The sequence below is a fragment of the Pelobates fuscus genome, chromosome 6, assembly GCF_036172605.1.
Source record: "Pelobates fuscus isolate aPelFus1 chromosome 6, aPelFus1.pri, whole genome shotgun sequence".
In the NCBI taxonomy this organism is placed as follows: domain Eukaryota; kingdom Metazoa; phylum Chordata; class Amphibia; order Anura; family Pelobatidae; genus Pelobates; species Pelobates fuscus.
In genome coordinates this window covers 128,416,712-128,422,828 of record NC_086322.1, presented here as the reverse complement: position 1 = coordinate 128,422,828, position 6,117 = coordinate 128,416,712, and positions in this window count along the sequence as shown.

Below are 6,117 nucleotides of genomic sequence, written 5' to 3'. Positions count from 1 at the left end.
TAAATATATATATTGATTTCTTCAATACTGAGTGTTTTTCTTTACACACAAAATATAACACAAACTGCTATTTTGTTTGGAGACTGCCAACTAGGGAAGAAAAAAATTGATTATGTAAATTTACAATATTAAAGAAATAGAAAGCATTAAACATTTTTCGGTATCCCTTACTGGAATATTAGCATGTAAATACACACGATTTGGGATTTTTGGTCACATAAAAGTAAGTGTAACAAAAAAAAGTGAATTGGTCAAATACACTGCTTATGGGATGTTTGAAAAGTGTTAAGCCCAAAATACCATCAGAATATTAACTTTATGACTGTATATAGGAACAATGTTCCAAATAATACTACGATACATAACAGCGTGGAAATAGATTTGCCCCCCCTTCACCCCCAAGGAATTAAGTAATTGGTCAGAAATCTGTGAATCTACTGAATCGCTAACTATTTGTGTCACACACAGGGTGCAAGCTTTTAAGATTTTTTTTTAGATGGTACTTAAAACCTGTTAGACTTAACATATTGAATCTTTGTGGGAAACTATGCAGGGAGATGGGCACCTTCCTACACTATTGATGGACTTGCCATAAACTAAAACCTTTTTGTAACAAGTCCAAGCACTACTCTAACAAGTATTGGGAAAACCGTTCCTACTTGAACCTTGTCTTACTGAGAGGGTAGTGGATGCATGGAATAGCCTTCCAGCTGAAGTGGTAGAGGTTAACACAGTAAAGGAGTTTAAGCATGCGTGGGATAGGCATAAGGCTATTCTAACTATAAGATAAGGCCAGAGACTAATGAAAGTATTTAGAAAATTGGGCAGACTAGATGGGCCGAATGGTTCTTATCTGCCGTCACATTCTATGTTTCTATGTTTCTATGTTTAACCTTGGGCTCTTTTACTCTCAAAGCCTTGAGACCAGCTCACCAGAAATAAAAATAAATTAGCAGTTAGGATAGCACTGACAGCATGAAGAACAATAGGAGAACTATGGGCAAAAAGTCGAGTACCCTCCTCCACCACAGCAATCCGCATGATTAAAGAAGCACTAGACATGGACAGACTGCTCAACTGAATGACACCCCTAAATCATTCATTTTGGACCCATGGCTACCCAATGGAATCTGACCCCCCTCAGGTTATATTCCATGTAGAACTTTTCATAGACCCACCATCACCCAACACCATTTGAGACAAGTTGTTTCCTTTCCTAGCCCCTCCCTTCTCTCCTTCATCCTATCTCTACACCTTCCAATCGTCAAACTTCTCTAACCTTTCGCATCCCACATTCTTCCCACTACCTTCCCCAATGTCCAGGTTCAATATATATATTTCTAATTCTCAAACCCGGACTATTAACTAGCCAGCATTATTAGAATCTGTCAGATTTCGGTTAGCAACTCTCCAACCTGTTTATTGTCCTTATTCAATTACAATCCCTCCCCCCTACCGTACCACAAAACTTGAGCAGAATACCATACAAACTGTTGATATGACCCTCCAAGGCACAGCATGTTCAGATTAGCAATAAGCACTGAGTGCATCACGAGCGAGTGTCAGCTGTTTTAACCATAAAAGGTAACTCATTATGTTACTCAAGTCCCCTCCACTTTTTCATGTATCACTTATGTAAGTACATTGTATTCAAATCTTTGCAAATTTGGTAAACCCTTTATTGTAAATTTCATGCTTCCTTATTGTTATACACCTACTTTTTTTACAAAACGTAAACATTTTTTGTTAAATATATAAAAGAAAATATTGCTCATCAGTGTTGAATATAGTTGCTTAATTAAAACCAGTCATATATACTTTGTTGGTCATTACAAGCAGTTTGTATGTAAGCCCTGGGGTGTGCTCAGAAATGCAGTCTTGCATTTTTGAGTATTCTGCTAAAACACAAGGTCTGACTACAGCCCCAGTAAATATTTCATTACATATTTATTTAATTTGTACAATAAATCAATGTGTTTATTGTATATTGTTTTAGAGATGTCCAGTTATTTGGAATAAAACCAATTGGTGTACAACCTGCACAGCCAAGTACCTGTCAAAAACCTGCATTCTTTCCTTTATAACCCTATATAATACACTGAACAAAATTATAAACGCAACACTTTTGTTTTTGTCCTCATTTTACATGAGCTGAACTTAAAGACTTTAAGTTTTCTTTGAGTTCAGCTCATGAAAAATGGAGGCAAAAACAAGTGTTGCGTTTTTAATTTTGTTCAGTGTAATTGCTTTTTCTGCGTATTTGAAGTATATGGGGTTCTATCAAGTGAAATTACACATGAAATACACCTACTTGCAATGATTGTTTTCCTTTTATCTTACCAATGTGAAGTCATTTGCTAATGATTGGTGAAGTTATAGTAAAGGTTTGGTCAGTAGATAAACACTTTTTTTTTTTTTTTTTCGCTTTATTTGAAAGCCATTTAGTAAAGCATACAACAGCTGAAAATGTCACGTAAAATCAGTCTATTGGAAACATTAATGTTGCATGCATTACTAAATGATATATATTACATACATTAGTTTTTATATTTATAAAATATTCATCAACCATAATTATTTACCTTGTTAAGATGCAATACTGTAATGTTATTAAAAAAGATATATCAATGTTTCTAATGCTCAGTAGATGATAATATATACTGTAATGGTAATACAAAAATACATACTTTTTTTTTTAATGCTCAGTAGATGATAATATAATCTGAAGATATATAACCTCCAACTCTGAATAGCAAATGTGTCATTTGGAATATGTACACAAATATGTAAACATGTGAAAATGAAAAATGTTGTTACTGGATATGGTAAAATCTGTGACAAGCTCCCCATTAATGAACTGTCTTAAATAAATATTACACATTTCTTTGATAATGAAATATATCTAATCTACATTTATTTACACAATTTCCAATGCCAGAGAAATCATAGAAACTGAAACGTCAATGCAAAGAAACAAAAGACACGTATACTGTGGATGTATAAGAAGAACAAACCCATTTTATTAATTTATTTTAAAACATTTTTGTTTGTTTTTTAACCAAAAAGAATATGAGATTTTAATAATATCCTGGAAAACAGTATTATTCCCTTGTGGTAAGGTTGCATATTTAAAAAAATAAACAAAAACATAAATTATTCTACATGAACAAATATTACATTTACATGACTTGGATTTGATATTTCTGAAAGTTTATTCCTCAATTGTGGAGTTCTGTAGAAGTCATCCTAATCTACTTCATTGATGTAATGTGGAATAGTAAATGAAGTGCTAAAACAGATTGCATCAAACAGGATGTGCAGAGCATGCAAACTAGAAGTGAATCTGTACAAGACTAGCAAGAACAAGGGTAAGCCTAGATTAAATCCAATTGAGGTTAACATGACATTTTAAATTTTACTACGACCACCTGTTTGTGCCCATGATTCATTTACCTCATCCTTTTAGCCTATAGACGCCAATGTCATTTGTCACACTATCCATTATCTTACCAGTAGATTTTAAAAAGAATTTGTCTTGGAATAGAGCATGTTTCGTCAGTATTCTAATGCCAATTTGTAAATAAGAGGACAAAGTGAGAGATGTTTTTAAGATAGATTCAGGATTATTGCTATCCATCCATGTGTTTGGGAAAATTGGTCTCTCTTATTAACGAATAATACTGTGTACCATCAACTGATTAGTGTTGAAAATCCAATAAAAATAAAAAAAACGATTAAAATACAAGATATATTTATCTGGAATCAATTTAAAATTAGAATTTGCTTTTGTGTTTAACTTTGACCTGTTTACTTTAAGCAAGGTAAATGGTACTATGCCCTCGACCTCACTGAAACCACATTGTGAGCTTCAGAGATAAAATAAAGTGCAATTGACTTTTAGTTATCCACAGTCTCAAGATATGATTATAATTTACAGCAAGCATGTCAAACTCAAAGGCTAACACAGGCCAAATAAGCAAGGTTTAAGTTTATGTGGGCCGCAAAAAAAACAAAAACGTCAGTTTTCATAGAAAAGTAGGTTTATTTAGAAAAGTACAGTATAAATAAAGTTGCCTTACTGACAATTGATGTCCTCACGCTTGTAGGGCTTCAACGTAAACAAAAGTGCAAATGTATTTTAACCCCTTAAGGACCAAACTTCTGGAATTAAATGGAATCATGACATGTCACACATGTCATGTGTCCTTAAGTGGTTAAGGAAATGTGTATTTGCATATAACCAATGTGTCACTCCAACTACCTTGACATATTAAGAAAAGTTTGGTAATAGGACTGAAATGGTGAATGTATGCTGTTGCACAGCTGTAAAAAGCAAATGACTTTATCTTGTTGAATTTGAAGTCATATGAGTGTGTTCTTCACTTTGGCTGAGATCATCAAACCCATAGGAAAGAATTGAGAGGCTATTGTGCATGTGTGGCAAAAAACTGTGCGGCCAATCAGTATCTCCATGGAGAGCGTTCAATGCCTCCATGCAGACCCAATTTAATACACTGCCTCTCCCCCCATTCTAATACAGTGCCCACAAATCCAATACACTGCCCCCTCCTCCCATTCTAATACAGTGCCCACAAATCCAATACACTGCCCCCCTCCATCCACAGACGCTCTTCTGGTACTGCGAGCAGGAGGCAAGGGGGAGTGGCTGGCCTGCGGGAGAACGCGATCAGTCGTGGGAGGGAAGACAAGAATCCGACAGGAAATATCTTTCCTGACTTGTGGCTGGTCACAGCCACAACTCAAAGTGACCCCAGGGCAGGTGGGCCGCAAACATAATCATTGTGGGTCACATGCGGCCCGTGGGACACAAACTTGACATGCTTGTTTTGCAGGGATATTAAGTGAATTCTAAATTACAGGGTGTAGATACGAATATCCATTTTGCTATCTATCCTAGCTGTTCATATAAGGGTTAATTTGAACCAAGAATAAATTTGGCATTTTATCTCCTATTCTCGGAAATAGGATTTATATAAAATCCTAGTTACGGGAAAAGTACTGATTTCGAAATAACTTGTTAATTATCCAAGATATCGGTATTTGTAAATATCTGGTTTTAATCAAATGTGTAATGCGTTATATAACGAAAGATTATAACTAGAAACAACCGACATGAAAATGGGGTATAAATGCTACTGACGTATAATTAAAATTTGAATTGGTTATTGAACACGTCTCTGCTATCCATTTCCAATTTCCAGAGCTCTGAATGAGTTGGCAAATATCCATCATCCACAAAGGGCCCGGGCTGATTTTATCCCCAACACAGGGAATTTAAATCTAAATGCAAAATTTTAAACTTTTTCCAGATTAGCTATTTTTGTCTAAATTATGCAATCTTGATTTTAATTCAGTGTTTACATAATAAGTGAATGTTATTTTGAGTGGTAACATTTACACAGATGGAAAAGATAGATCATAGCATGGCAATAACAGTTTAGTGTAGATTATAGTGTAGTTTAATATAATACAATATAAGAAAAGTGAACAGATGGGTGCCATGATTGGAGCTTCCAAAACGTTACCAATATTATGAGGAATGCAGAAAACAAGTAGGCAATAAAAACAAACTGAGTTCTTTTTGATAATTATTAGCAAAACTAGGTTAGTGAATGGTCACTTACATATACATTTAAAAATATGGAGCCCTGATTGTCTGCCATGTCCAATAACGAAGGGCAGACAAACATTGATCTAATATATGTATATATTATATCATGTCAATATAGTGGATCTCTATGTAGATAATTCAGGTTATCGGCTCTTGTAATTTTCTCGCTTTGAGTAGTTTGCACAGTTTTTTTTTCAATACAGTGGTACCTCGGTTTACAAACGCCTCGGTTAACATAACTTTCGGTTTACAAATAAAAAAATCCAGTGAAAATAATGCGTTGGTGTACGATTTTTTTTTGCAATACAAAGCACGTTTCCTCAGGATGCATTGCGACTGGGAGGTTTATAGCACCGCCCCCGTGCATGTTGGAGCCTGTGGGTAGCACGTGGCTTTGAGTGTTGAGGTGTTGGAACAGCTTTTGCACCGGGTTTTGGAGCCATTCTGGATTTTGGGACTTTTTTGGTGCATTTCTCAAACGATGG